The following is a 15,264-nucleotide window of genomic DNA, read 5'->3' as shown; positions in this document are numbered from 1 at the left end:
TTATTGTTTTCTTTTAGAGGTGAACAGAATCCCTAACTGGATTTTGTCTGGTACACATTATAACCAAAAGAGAAGAGGTTGGTGAATGGTTTCATTTTCTTTTTGGTACAACTAATTAATATTGTGAAGCACCCTGTGCAGTCAAACAAAATATACTACTGTGGCAACAACCAAAGAAAAAAACAGTCTTCCAATCCAAGCATAGCTGGACTATATCACCATGTTTGACTATCCAGTTGCTTTCTTGGGCACCAAGGGGTTTAAAATTTAATAAAGATCACCCTGCTTTGGTAGAAACATCTCTTTTCCTAAAGGAAAAATGCACAAGATGCAGCCCTCTCCCCTGCCCAATAAAATGCTTCTCCCAAACCTCTGAGTCAGGGGACAGTGGAAAACATGTAGATAAAGAAACCGCCGGTATGATTTGATCTTCTTTACATGAATTTAGATTAAAGTTAAATGTGTTTTGGATCCTTTAGAGACCAGCCTATGCCACAGATTTCATTGATAGCAGATTTATCAGCCTACAGCATTCAGTTTCATCTATGATTTGGGGACAAGGAGATTAAAAGGAATGAAAAGTGGCATATGCTTTATACATATTTTACAGCCTGCTCAGAATTTCTAGGGAGTTTCTGAGCAAAGAAGTTAACATGATGTCTATTTTACAAATGCCTTTAAAATCATGGTGATCAACGGAACCATTTGGCAATCCTTTATTCTGTTTATTTGGAGGAAACTGTACCTGAAAGAGTAAGAGCTGTTATAATTGAAGTCATCCTATGACTTAAAAATTGGCCAAGAAAGTCAGTGTTAAATGTATTCAGTTTCTCTCCTCACTGAATGACCACTTGTTCAGCAACTTTTCCAACTAAAAAGAGTGCTGAACAAGGGGATTTATGATGGATCCTCATAGCAGTGGTGATTATGTGATTGAGATCTGGATGCATCTCACAGTCACATGATCAGCATTTGTGACCTTCACTACTGCTTCTGACAAGCAAAGTCAATAGGGGAGGTGGCAGAAAGTCAAAAATGGCAATTACATGACTTGAAGACATTACGACCATGCAAGATGATAACTGGGACTGCTGCAATTGCCTTCATAAGTTGACACAGTCAGGTGACATCATGCTTTAGGACATTCTTGCCAGAGTTGCCAGTCCCAGTTACCATCATTACATGAGGACTACCCTGTAACCACAGAAGCAAAATAAAAAAGAATCAGAGCAGTACACTCATGTGTTTATTTCCCAGCACACTTTTCAGTGAAAGCTGAACAGAGCCCGCACAGGTTACGTCTTATTCCTAGAATGGACATCTATGACATTGGTTACTAGATCACAAAACTACAATTACCTACTTCTTTGATTTAATGCAGTATGTAATACCATCATATCTGCCAATTCAGTGACTGGATACCTCATTCCTCTACTTTTTTCAGGATAAGGAAGTTCTAATAAAAGAGGGGGGGGAACCCACCACCTTAAAATGTATGCAAGCAAATTTGTATTAGGAAAATTTGTAAAAATTTTGCCTCCAACTTAATATTTTATTTCTTAAAATAGCTTTCCCTTTGAAATACTTTCTAGGAATGAGTTGTCATCCTGCATACATTGTTTGCTGAATGCCACTAGACAGTTGTCTTGTTTTGGCTGATTGGAAGAGACAAACTGACCAGCTGATCGTTGCAGGCTCCAAGGTTGTTCAAAATCTGGCTCAGTGACAGCTTAGACCCAACTGCTTTGTCAATTTTACTATAAAGTTCAGCCTTCAGCTGGAGGGCTGTTTCTCCTCAGGTTGCTCTGTTGCAGCTTGATCCCACTGGCACTGAGGACCATTATTTGTTCTACTTTAATGTATATGAATTTTCATGAGGCTCCACATACACACTCTAGCATTCCCATTGTGCCTGCTGCACAATGATGTATATACAAGAATGCTTAATAGCCTGAAGGATATCTCAAAATAAAAACAAATACATACATGCATATCTGCAAAGATTAAAAATGCATAATACCAAGTCCTTATATGCAGGCAAGAGAGCAGTTGTCTGCCCCTTGAACTATTTGACTCTAATAGCTAACTTTTAGCTTAACTATTTCTGGCTTAACTATTCTGTCTTTTAATATGGACAGCCAAAGAGAATTACAGGCAAAAACCATAATTACCTCCAAACTATTTTCCAAATTCTAAAGATCTTTATTTATTCAAAAAACCCATATATTTTATAAAAATGTAGAATTTGTCACCAGCAATTATTATGACTAGTAAACTAAGGATATGCACAATGAACACTTTCTGTATATATTCCCAGAATGCCAATTTACATGAAGTTCTATGATGCAACTGGAGATACTTCAGATTCTTAGGTGCCAGTTGGTATAAAGGTCTTTGAAGGTGATCACAGTTCTAAGATTTGAGACACTGATTGGTAGAAATATTTGAAAGAAAGGGGAAAACTCCAGATTCTAAAATGTTGATTAGCTGGAAAGTGGTAGGATCCTTCAAGGGTGTGCCAGGAGGAAGCGAGTGTTACGTGCAGGCATTGCGCTCTGTCTCTGCCAGACTCTCTCTTACTAATGCCCAGGCGTGAATAATGGCTCGCTTCAGTCATTCCATAGCACTCTTGCTACCTGCATATAGTGGTCAGATCTCTTTGCCCATTTCTCCAATTACAGAAAGCAAATCTATATATGTGTTCTGAGAGCCTTGGGCACCTGGTGGCTTCATAGCCTGCATGTAGCCCATAGACGGGGGCCCAAAATCGTTGAAGAGAGGTCAAAAGGGGGCAGATGCTCCAGGGACAGAACCCAGATGGCAATGGAACATTGGTAACGACCGGCGGGCTCCAGGGACGGGACTGGCGCTCCTGCAGCTGGTGCCGGTGGCTCCTGAGCTGGTGGGGGCAGGCGCGATAGGCTTCCCAAACTATTTTAAATTTAAATTTAATGCAAATAAGTATTAATAATTAATGAATTAATAATTAATTAATTAATAATTAATTAATTAATAATGAATTAATAATGAACTATGGTGCTGGAGAAGACTCCTGCAAGTCCCTTGGACTGCAAGGCGTTCAAACCGGTCAGTCCTAGAAGAGATCAACCCTGACTGATCTTTGGAAGGCCAGATCCTGAAGTTGAAACTCAAATACTTTGGCCACCTAAAGAGAAGGAAGGAGTCCCTGGAGAAGGGCCTAATGCTGGGAAAGATTGAGGGCAATAGAAGAAAGGGACGACGGAGAATGAGATGGCTGATGGAGTCACTGAAGCAGTAGGTGTGAACTTAAATGGACTCCAGAAAATGGTAGAGGACAGGAAGACCTGGAGGAACGTTGTCCATGGGGTCGCGATGGGTCGGACACGACTTCGCAATTAATAACAACAACGTTTATTACAAACATTAATAAACAGATCTAACAGGATCAAAATATGTCAGGAAAGAAGGATTAGAAAAGGAAAAAGAACTAAAGAAGTGTCAATCAGTCCTTCTTCCTCACAGTTGTCTGTAGAGTAGTGTTAAATAATAAGGTGTGTGTTGGGATGTCACAACACAAATATGATAGCTTACACCCAGCACTGGAACACAAGAGGCAGGAGTTTGCACTGAAATATTGCAAGGCATATTCAGTTATTATTTTCATTACTGCAGTTTGTATTGAATAGCTATGGCCTTCCTGTTTTGATCAAAGAACTTAGCCAATATTAAATATTCTTAATCATTATTAAGAAGGAAAGACCATAACTATTTATCACAGACAAGTCCTTTGGTAGAACAAATAAAACTCTTGTCTGAAATTTTGAAAGAGTCACAGCCCACTAATTTTGTTGTTTGTTGTTGTTGTTGTTAATTGCGAAGTCGTGTCCGACCCATCGCGACCCCATGGACAACGTTCCTCCAGGTCTTCCTGTCCTCTACCATCTTCTGGAGCCCATTTAAGTTCACGCCTATTGCTTCAGTGACTCCATCCAGCCATCTCATTCTCTGTCGTCCCCTTCTTCTATTGCCCTCAATCTTTCCCAGCATTAGGCTCTTCTCCAGTGAATCCTTCCTTCTCATTAGGTGGCCAAAGTATTTGAGTTTCAACTTCAGGATCTGGCCTTCTAAAGAGCAGTCCGGGTTGATCTCCTCCAGAACTGACCGGTTGGATCGCCTTGCAGTCCAAGGGACTCGCAGGAGTCTTTTCCAGCACCATAGTTCAAAGGCCTCAATTCTTTGGCGCTCAGCCTTTCTTATGGTCCAACTTTCACAGCCATACATTGCAACTGGGAAAACCATGGCCTGGACTATACGCACTTTTGTTGGCAGGGTGATGTCTCTGCTTTTTAGTATGCTGTCTAGATTTGCCATAGCTTTCCTCCCCAGGAGCAAGCGTCTTTTAATTTCTTGGCTGCAGTCCCCATCTGAGGTGATCTTGGAGCCCAGAAAAATAAAATCTGTCACTACCTCCATTTCTTCCCCATCTATTTGCCAGGAATTGAGAGGGCCGGATGCCATGATTTTGGTTTTCTTAATGTTGAGTTTCAAGCCAACTTTTGCACTCTCCTTCTTCACCCGCATCAAGAGGCTCTTTAGTTCCTCTTCACTTTCTGCCATTAGAGTGGTATCATCTGCATATCTTAGGTTGTTGATATTTCTCCCGGCAATCTTAATTCCAACTTTTGATTCATCTAGCCCTGCCTTTCTCATGATGTGCTCTGCATATAAGTTAAATAGGCAGGGCGACAGTATACAGCCTTGCCGGACTCCTTTTCCAATTTTGAACCAATCAGTGGTTCCGTGTTCAGTTCTCACTGTTGCTTCTTGACCCGCATATAGGTTTCTCAAGAGACAAATGAGATGGTCTGGTACTCCCATCTCTTTAAGAACTTGCCACAATTTGTTGTGATCCACACAATCAAAGGCTTTTGCATAGTCAATGAAGCAGAAGTAGATGTTTTTCTGGAACTCCCTAGCTTTCTCCATGATCCAGCGTATGTTGGCAATTTGATCTCTAGTTCCTCTGCCTCTTCGAAATCCTGCCTGTACTTCTGGTAGTTCTCGATCCACATACTGCTGGAGTCTAGCTTGTAGGATTTTAAGCATAACTTTACTAGCATGTGAAATGAGTGCAATGGTGCGATAGTTTGAACATTCTTTGGCATTGCCTTTCTTTGGAATTGGAATGTAAACTGACCTTTTCCAATCCTGTGGCCACTGTTGAGTTTTCCAAATTTGCTGGCAAATTGAGTGTAGCACTTTTACTGCATCGTCTTTTAAGATTTTGAATAGCTCAGCTGGAATACTGTCACCTCCACTAGCTTTGTTGTTGCTCAGATTTTCTAAGGCCCATTTCACTTCACATTCTAGGATGTCTGGTTCGAGGTCAATGACCATCTCATTGTGGTTATCTGGGCTGTTAGGCTAATGTTAATTTTCCAGCTCTATTGGTAACACAACTCCCAGATTCCAAGTCATCAAAAACAAGAAGGCATCCTGGCTATGAACAATAGTTGTGACATGCTGGATGAGGGCCAAAACCTAGATAACCAGTAATGAGTGTGATAGATTGTCATGGAGCGACCTATGGAACATCATGGAGAAATTCTTTGTGATCACTAGGAGTCAAAACAATTTGATGGCACATAATCAGTCAAAAGAAATCTATCAGAGGAATACACAACAGGAAAAGCCTACTATTAGAATTTACAGTAAACAAATAACATTGCAGCCAGTCAATTCAATCTGTTGAGTCTTTTCATACATTTTTAATTACAACTGGTTTTAATGCTCTGATATATTTGCAATATAAAAAAATCTAGAAAAATAACTAAGATGTACAGTTTTTTAAAAAATTCGTGTACCAAGGAAGGGAATCCAAATAAGGATGTGGGCAAGAAGATAAGAGGGTCTCTGCGGAATGGATATCAAATAATCTGTATGGAAGCATCTGTCAACTCAGTCTTCTATTTTAACCAAGAAACAGCTTTTTAACCTTGCAGCCTATTTATATCAAGGACAATTTTGCCCTTTCTTTCTTTCCATCTCACACCCAACCATCTATTAAAGCAAAAATCCTTAAAAGGGGTAGTAGCTTTGGAAAGATGATACTTGGAAGCTTAGGCAAGGACCACTGCTCTGTCTAAGCTACCAAGGTTTAGGATCTGATACAAATTATGGAGGAAAAGGAAGCACTGAAAAAAAGAAAAAGAACTCAAACTGCAATAACGTCATTGCGCTTGTTCCGGCTTTCCATTAACTGGAAATGTGTGGCTGGCTCCATCCTTAATATAAAGTTTTTTCTACAAGGTCAAAGAAAGTAGGTAGCTTAGTAGAAGTATAACAAAGTGTTGCCAACTTTACCAAGTCAATTCTTTGAAGCTTTCTCTGTCAGAACTCAGATGGTTAAAGCAAGCTTTTGTAACAAAAACACTGTGCAAAAGGACTGGCTGCCCCTACAGATTATATGGCTCCAAATAGTCAGGGCAATTCTGTAGCTTATGGACAGGAGAATCCAAACTCAGTTTTTTCCTGGTTAATGTATATAACATTCTTCGGCATGTTATATATATGTTAATGTATATAACATTTTGGAAGACAAAATAATAATAACAGGTTATTTTTTCTGTTTCAGTTTTGTTTTAGACAGACTTAAAGGGAACATCCCATGGATAAATTGATTCAGGTCTCTAAACTGAATCTCCCTGTTCACAGTCCAGAACCTTAAAAATTACACCACACTGGTTATATCCAGTCTTGGTTTTGCCTTGGCCCCACCAACTTCATAAACAGGAGTTCAATTTACAAGATGCCATTTAAGAGTTGAAATGAGAAAAAATTAAATCCATATATCAATTTTAACAACAATAGGTGAAAAATGGTTGTAGAATAATTACAGATAATCCTCGATTTACAACCACTTATTTAGCAACATTAAAAGTTACATTACTGGACTTCTGGTTTGCCACCGCAGCCATTTGGAAGGCGAGCTCCATCTTCCACATCTGTTTTTGCTCCGCTGGGGGACCCTGGAAAGGGTCAAAAGTCACCCTGTAGGGGTGATGAGCAAAGAGGGGACCCCCGCTTGATCACGGGAGGGCAGCAGCCTTTCCGCTCGATCTGGGGTAGCCCTCCAAACTGGTGGAGGAAAGACCGGCCATAGTAATATGGCCCATCATTAGGCTGCAGACAGCCGAAGTCAAACTTACTAACAAGCACTTCGAAAACAACACGGATGAAACTGGATAAGATCTGATCTTCTCTTTACCCTAAGTGCTTTCTCTTTCTGTAAAAGCTGCCTGAAGTATCCTTCTCCCTGTGAGGAGAGAGGGAAGGGAATTTCTATCCAACCCTCTAAGAATAGCGGCGTCTGACTACTCAGGGAAATTAAAGCATTAAAAGAACAACTTTAATCTAATTACATTTATATGTTCCTGAAACTTGGGGACCAAAAAAATTTCTATTTTTATTGGAGAAAGCAATTCATGAAGTCATTCTTTTAGCTTGTGATAAAATAAGACTTAACATAAAAGATTAAGACGCCAGCTTACATACACAAACCCAAACTTTGACTACAACCAAAGAACCTATAATGCAGAAGATAACAGAAGTGGGACAATCAAATATTAAGACAGAGGAATCAATTGACCAACAAATACAGCTGATGGAAAATCCAGAAAAGGAAGCGACAACACTGAAAATGGAAATGACTTTCTATATAAACCAGAAGAAATTTGAAAAAGAAGAAGAACAGATTGAATGGAAGACAAATGTATCAGGCCAAACATGGGGAGTTGGAATAACAGGGAGACAACCTAATGAGTACAAATGGGCTAGCCCTTCCAAAAAAATGGCAATTAAATGGTCTCCTTTATTTCAAATAACATATATAATAATAGAGGGAGATCTATTTGATGGTCTAAAAGCACTGATAAGGAAGCCTAGTTGGCAAAGGAAGAAAGCCAGAATAAGATTGAAGAAAATTGGGGTTTTGACTTATTAGAGGGGATTTCACATTATTAATTAAGGGTTAACGGGAGAAGTTGAGATAAGGGGAATTCTGGTCATTAGATTTAAAATACTTGGAAATTAGTTGAAAATAAGGACTTTATCTATTTATTTATTTATGAGACTTATATACCGCTTTAAGTGCAAGCACTCTCTAAGCGGTGTACACCAGTAAGCAATGTATATATATATTTACATTGCCCCCAACAATCTGGGTCCTCATTTTACCTACCCCGGAAGGATGGAAGGCTGAGTCAACCTTGAGCCGGTGAGATTTGAACGGCTGAACTGCTGAACACAGTCAGCTAAAGTGGCCTGCAGTACTGCACTCTAACTGCTGCACCACCTCGACTCATAACAGACTTTATCTGTTTAATATTTAAAAATTAGACCTAAAAGGAAAAAAAATAATTATTACGAATGTGTTTGATTTGTTGATTAACCCAGGTAATATACATAATGGTTTTGATTTATTAAAGGGGATATTGTATTATTAAGTAGATGATTTAATATGATGGGAAATAGATAACTTTTAGGAAATAGAACAAGAATATATTCAAATAGATAAAATGTGTAATTTGGATATTAGATTTTTTTATGAATTGAGATAAGGGAAATTTTGGTTACCTAAGGTTTGAAAATTATAAATATCAAAGGTTAAATTGGAATATTGATGAGAAATTAAAAATTGGATAAAAATTAATAACAGGATATGGATTGTTTATGAAGATTGAATGTAATTAAGATAGGTAAAACCTAAAAATTTATTGATAAATGTAATAATGATATTTTTATTGAGTTGATATAATAAGAACTGTACTAGCTTGAATACAAGACAGTAAATGTTAAGGGAAAAAAAGAAGAAACATTTGATGTTGCAACTTGAGACTTGTACTAAAGATTTTGCTATCGAACTATTGATTAATCTGTCACCACATTGCTTTTTAAATACTTAAATGTAAAATTGGAAAATTAATAAAAAAATTTTTTTAAAAAAGTTACATCGCTGTTGTAAAAAGTTACTTACAACCAGTTCTCATCTTTATGACAACTAGAAAATCCCTCCAATCATGTGACCAAAATTCAGGTGCTTGACAGTAGGCATGTATTCATGATGGTTGCAGCATCTCAGGATCATGGGAACACCATTTGTGACCTACCTGTCAAGTGCAAGAAATCAGAAGTCCAGGACGTCCAAATGAATATAAAGGTTTATTGCATGCTTAAGTTCTCTACAAGAATCTGAACTACTAAAAGCCAAAGCAAATTGATGGTAGATAAGAGTCAATGAAATTCAAGATGGGTTGGATTTATATCTCTTGTAGGTAAGAAGGGACTTGAGACTGATGATGTGTTTGACTCCTCCCTCAGGCTCAACCTGGACATCTCCTACAATACCCAGGAAGCTTTTAACAAAGAAAGTCAATGGGGGAAACCAGATTCACTTAACAATCACATAAATTGCTTAACAACTACCTTACCAATTGTCATAAATTTGGGAGCCACTCATTTAACAACTGCATTTAGTAATAGAAGTTCTAGTCCCAACTGTGGTTGTAAGTCAAGGGCTACCAATAATAAGCTTGGCAATCCTCACTTTCTTTTTGTTCTTTGCTTACTTGGGCTGTATCAAGGTGAAATTGGGAGCTTTGGTCCATCTTTGCTGAACCTAAAACAAACAAACTCGAAGCCAAATAACAATAGGGCTTTTTCAGGGAAAGAAAGGGAAAGAGAAAAGGAAAAAAAGAAAATGGAAAAAGAAAAGAAGAATGTGATTATAAACTTCCCTATTTCACTATTTGCCCTATTACATTTTCATTTCCCACTATATTTTCTTCTTGAAGCTTTTCAACAATTAACACTTTTTTTTTTCTTGCATCTCTAGAAAGTTGCAGTTACCAATTTTCAAAGTGATTATGAAGAGCCATGACAACATTCTCCTGGATTCTTCCTACCTGGGACAATATAAATTAAAACTACATTTGTGTAAGAGTCTGCACTGCAGGCAGCATGCACCATAGCAATTAAATCCTTACTGCTGCAATTACCCTTTCCATTTAGGAAGAGCAATGGGACTGAGAGACAGAAACACAGTGGAAGAGCAAGCCAGAAATTCCACCCCAAATTGTCTCATCTGAGTACTTAAACAAGCCTGATCTCGAAGCTCTAATAGAATATTATGTTCAAGGTCCACAGGCTACATAATACCCCACAAATTGCCAATAACTTATAATTTCTAAGTGATATAAATTATTGAAAATATGGGAAATAACAAGTGAACTATATTTAATTAATTTGATTGATTTAATTAAATGAATTGTTATTTTTGTGCTCCAAAGTTTAAGGTCCCTAAAAACTTGTAAAATCCAATTTTTCATCAGGAAAACTTTCTTTTCCTCTTGACAAACTTTTTACTCAATATAAATGATTTCGGGTTAGCACTCTGTGCTAACTCCAAACCCCTGGTGAAAATCTGTATTAAAATTATACAAATCTGACATAATTATGCAAATGTATTCTTTTCCATATTCAGTAAATATATTCTGGGCATTATCTTACTGCTTTCTCTCCCCCAGTTTTACCAACCATGGTGTTATCTTACAATTTAGGAAAAAACTTTTAAACTAGTGAGTGTAAAACCAAGCTCAACACATTGCTATTATTTATGTTAAAGATCTCAGGACCTGCCTTATAAATAGTGATTTCATTACTTCATTATTCAATATTGTGATATTATGTACAGTATTCTTTTTCAATATAATGTGAAGTGTGTTGGGGGGGAGGGCACTACATATTTTTCAAAGATTCATGATGAAAGCAGGAAATCTTTTTTAGAGAGCTAACACCTTTGCCTCAGTCCTGTCCCCAATCCACAATTCTGCCCAGCCAAATATGTCTTTTTATTTTTTTACAGAATTTATCTCCAATTTACATTAATTCATACTGCAACAACAGCCTGACCAGCCTGATTTAAAAGCGGTGCAGATAGATTGTTTGTCATACTAATGTTCAATTCATGCAAATTTTTAGGGCAACATGCCATCCTGTGAAATTCAATGCTTGATTACAAGAAAACCCCGTTGACTTCAGTAGGTTTTTTTTCACTCAAATAACTTGTTTTGTAAGATGGCATCCATACTGTTTTATGCCTGATTAAGCAATCAAATAACAACTCATTCAAAGTTATACAGAACATATGTCACAGAGCTTGGTTCAAATCTATTGGCTCCTGAACTTTCTATGACTTGACCCATTTTACATTTTCCCTTTCAACCCTTACTTAATGCTTTTACAGCTCACATTTCCTATAATAATCTCAAGATGTCATAGCTTATTCTCTCCAAAATATTTTATCTTCCCTACATTCTACTGTGGTAGTTCATATTTAAAGATAATTACTTGCTAAAGATCAAAGGAAGTTTATGGTTGAGTGAGATTTGGACTTGAATCTTAGTAAATCTTAGCACGATACAATTACATTGTACTAATACTCAACAAGGTGACGACCTGCCTTACAACAAGCCAAGTGTGTCTGGGATACAAAGCAATCTGAAAACTGCCAAGTTGAATAACCCATCTTAATTTAGAGCATTTTTTCCCCAACTCGGCAAATTCTATCTATATTGGAACTGCAACTCCAGAACTCCTGAACAGCTTTGCTATTATTTTAACACAACTGGAGGGGGTGAGCTTGGGGGAGAGTGATTTAAAGGAAGCAATGCTTTTTTTTTCTGTCTTAGTGCAATCTCCTCAGGCATTTTTTTTCTCATTCTTAGCCAGAGGTTTTTAAAACAGTTTGCTACTTCAGTTCCTTTAACTGAAGATGCAATTTGAGGGTCAAATGGATCTCACCAACTAGCTAGTTTAACTCAGAACTAATAAGAGAAGAGGTTTTTTTTCATGAGCAGAAATATAATAAAATGAGACTCTATTAGGAACACTTTGATTTATTAGTTCAATAGCATATCTTCTGAAAACAAATGGATTTAAGATTGGTAAAACATTAGGACACAAAAAAGCAATATGGAAGTACATGATCACATTTGCATGAAGTGGTGCACTTTGCATAATGAGACTATTTTCTCCGCTTGTAGTATATTTCAAGGTACTGATTTTCATTCCTAATTTAGAGAAGAGCAGCTTTTTCAAGTAGAAAAGAAAGTAACATTTGCCCAAATGCACCTGCTGCTAAGAACAGGAGAAAATGTTCAACAATTTACGTCTGCCTCTTCAGTCTGTGCTGGAAAAACCTGGCAGTTGAGATATGGTAGACAAGTGGCTCTTTGAATTCCCCTGAAAGTAATTTATCAGCAGAAATGTCCATGCCACTCAGACGTATCTCATTAGGCTACAACTTTTAGAACAGCAAGTCAATAAACAAAAATTTTAATTCAGCTTTAGCAGATTAAATCAGAAACCATGCATTTATTGGACTCAAGATTTAAAGACACTGTTTACTTTATGGAACATTTTGGGGGAAGCAGATTTCACTCATCAGGAATGAGAAAAGATTTTAAGTAGTTTTTCCTACTAAACATGCCTGCTTCCTTTTGCTTATTATAGTGATGCATGTTTCTTTAAACTGTTTAAAAAGGTCTGTCACACAAACATTTAATTAAGTAAATTTATCATTATTTTAAAAAAATACCAGATTGGTGAAGTTTTCAACTAATTTTATCAAACACTTTGTATTACCAACTATCTATAAACACGCCATTCAATTTCCTTTATTGTATCACCTTCCATTGAGTTCCACTGGCCAAGATATATGTAGTGGTTTACTACGTCTAGTTCTTCTCCAGAAGAACTAGAACTCTGGGTCTTGTGAGAAGAGAACAACATCATCTGCAAATCTTAAGTGATTTAAATAGGCACCTTAGATATAGTAGTCTAAAAGTTTAGGAGATGCCCATAAAAAATAAATTATGAGGGAAACTACACAGATACAAATGATCTTACAGAATAAGAGGTAATGATTAAAGGGACTATTGATTGCAAAAAACCCGTTGCAGAATCTGCCTCCCTCAGGTTGAAGCTGTTTGAGATAGACTAGAAATTTCCGGAAGCAAATAGACAGATCTTTAGCTCCTCCACAGGAGAGGAGAATACTAGTTTCTGTTGCTACAAGGATTCAACATTTTTAATAACAAGAGATCTAAATTTATTACCTGTCACTTTTAAATTTATAAAACACCACACATGTAATTTATTTGTGGAAATTACTGGGCTTATTGGAAAGTTGCAGAGACAAATGAATGCTAAACATACCATAACCAAACTTGTCTAGTTCACTCTTCTGCTTGCTTGTGCATTGGGAAAAGGCCATCCAATTATCCAAATGTGCTAGGTATATAAATGCCAGATGTGATACATGTCAGAGTCCTGACTATATAGGCACCATAATCTAAGAATATTTTTAAAAGAGAAAAAGGAAGGAAGTAATTTTAAAATCTCTAACTCTCATGGTTATTCAATTTGGCTCAGTGATCAATCCTGAGTTAAGAGGCTTGAAAAACATGCACATTGTCCTATGATTTCTCAGAAATTAGGATTAAGAGAAATGCCCATGAATGAGGGGAAGAATTTAAAAGATAAGCATTATTCTTTATTTCCTTTCAACTATAAGGCTAGTCCTTACAGCTAGAAATATTTAGAATGTAGAATGTATGCTCAGCCATTTTATTATTTTATTATTGGGGTTGTTAGTACTTCTTTTGTTTGAGCCAAGACTTGTAAACAACTCATTTATTTATTTAAATAAATGTTTCTTATTCCACAATTTCTGTCAATGCTAACCTCAAAGTGAGTTCTAGCAGAGTAAAACCAATCATAAAAACATTTTTGAAAATATGAAATCAGATTCAATGATTAGCCTTTCTCCAATCTCATTTTCTCCTGATACATTAAGCCTAGAAATCCACCATGGATAGCTAGCAAAATTAGAGGTTTTCAAAGGCTACAATTATGGGAACTGGGAAAAAATAATACCTACTTTAAGCAAGAAGACATTGAAATTTATTACCTTAAATAATTAACCTGGCCAACTGAATGTGGTCACAATAAAACAGTAAACTGAAAAGTGGCATCCAAAGGGCATTCAAGAATAAAAACTTCTAAAAGCCAAGGAGTTACCATATCATTTGCTTCTTTCACTGCTCTGAATATAAATCCCTAAGAAACAGCTAGGGGGTAAACATTAAATATACGAAGCAATTCTGTTTTTATTCCCATTCAATGCTTTGAAATAAGAAGTGGAACAAACATATTTGAACACTAGTAGTTTTGGTAGATATATCTACCGTAGATATTTTTAAGGGTTTGAGCTGGTTTTGCTTGCCTTAAAGGTCCATACATTATGGTGTTGGCTGTATTTCAAAAGAACTCTCTTTAGCTAACTAATCCTGAACCAAAGAGCAGATTAAGAATACAGAAATAAAGCAATAAACAGAAGTACAATAAATCATGCAAAATATGCAGATGGAAAAACTTTGACTTCTAAATCCAGTCTGTATTGACACAGTATTAGGATAATTTAATAAATTCTACACTTTGTACATTTTAAAACAAGGCAGGAAAATATCCAACTCTTCCTAACTATTTCAGAGGGACCCCAATCAGGAAAAGTGGCAGCAATTAAAATGAGCAATAGAAGAGCAGCTGAAAAATGACCCTACCCACTTACTTTTTAGAAATGCTAAATGAAATGGTTATGATGTACTCCATTTCTTGTTCTCCTACTAATAAAAACATCAAAAGAGAGCAAACTTTACATAATCATTTGTAGTCCCTTCAGAGATAAAACTTTATTCAGAGCCTTTTGAAATTTTGTAATAATAGTCAGGATTTATCTAACATGATGTATTTGAAGTTTTCCATATGCATTATTCACTTTAAAAATGCTATATCTCTCTTTTGTTCCATAATTTTCTTGATAAAGGATAATTGGAACATAATTTAATAATTAATAATATTCAAGATATTTAACGTGGGAACATCAATGTCTTCATTCATCAAACTGTGCAAATAACAAAAAGCCTGGTTCAAGAAAGATGGGCACAAAAGAGGTAGCACAAATGACCCCAGAGAGGGCCTGCCAAAGTCTCTTTCTACACTGAAGAGAACAAGATTTAGATTAATATTCTCGTGGTAGTGAATCCTGGATGCTTTAGTGACAAGCACAGCATTTTTTCAGGTTGGTATGAGAAAAGCTTTATTGCAAAGCTGTGTGTCCTATATTATAGAGAGCAACTATCTATCTGAAGATGGCTGTCTGAA

At 36.7% G+C, this 15,264-nt stretch overlaps 1 pseudogene; it reads right to left on the bottom strand.

Annotated features, from left to right (window-relative positions):
• Window positions 1-2,463: 2,463 nt before the first annotated feature.
• On the bottom strand, window positions 2,464-10,578 carry LOC120314859 (annotated as a pseudogene).
• Between the last annotated feature and the right edge of the window lie 4,686 nt (window positions 10,579-15,264).

This window comes from Crotalus tigris, unplaced genomic scaffold (genome assembly GCF_016545835.1).
Source record: "Crotalus tigris isolate CLP2741 ecotype Arizona unplaced genomic scaffold, ASM1654583v1 scf7180000019013.277054, whole genome shotgun sequence".
NCBI lineage: Eukaryota > Metazoa > Chordata > Lepidosauria > Squamata > Viperidae > Crotalus > Crotalus tigris.
The sequence above is the reverse complement of the archived record's forward strand: the minus strand, read 5'-3'. Positions and strand labels throughout refer to the sequence as shown.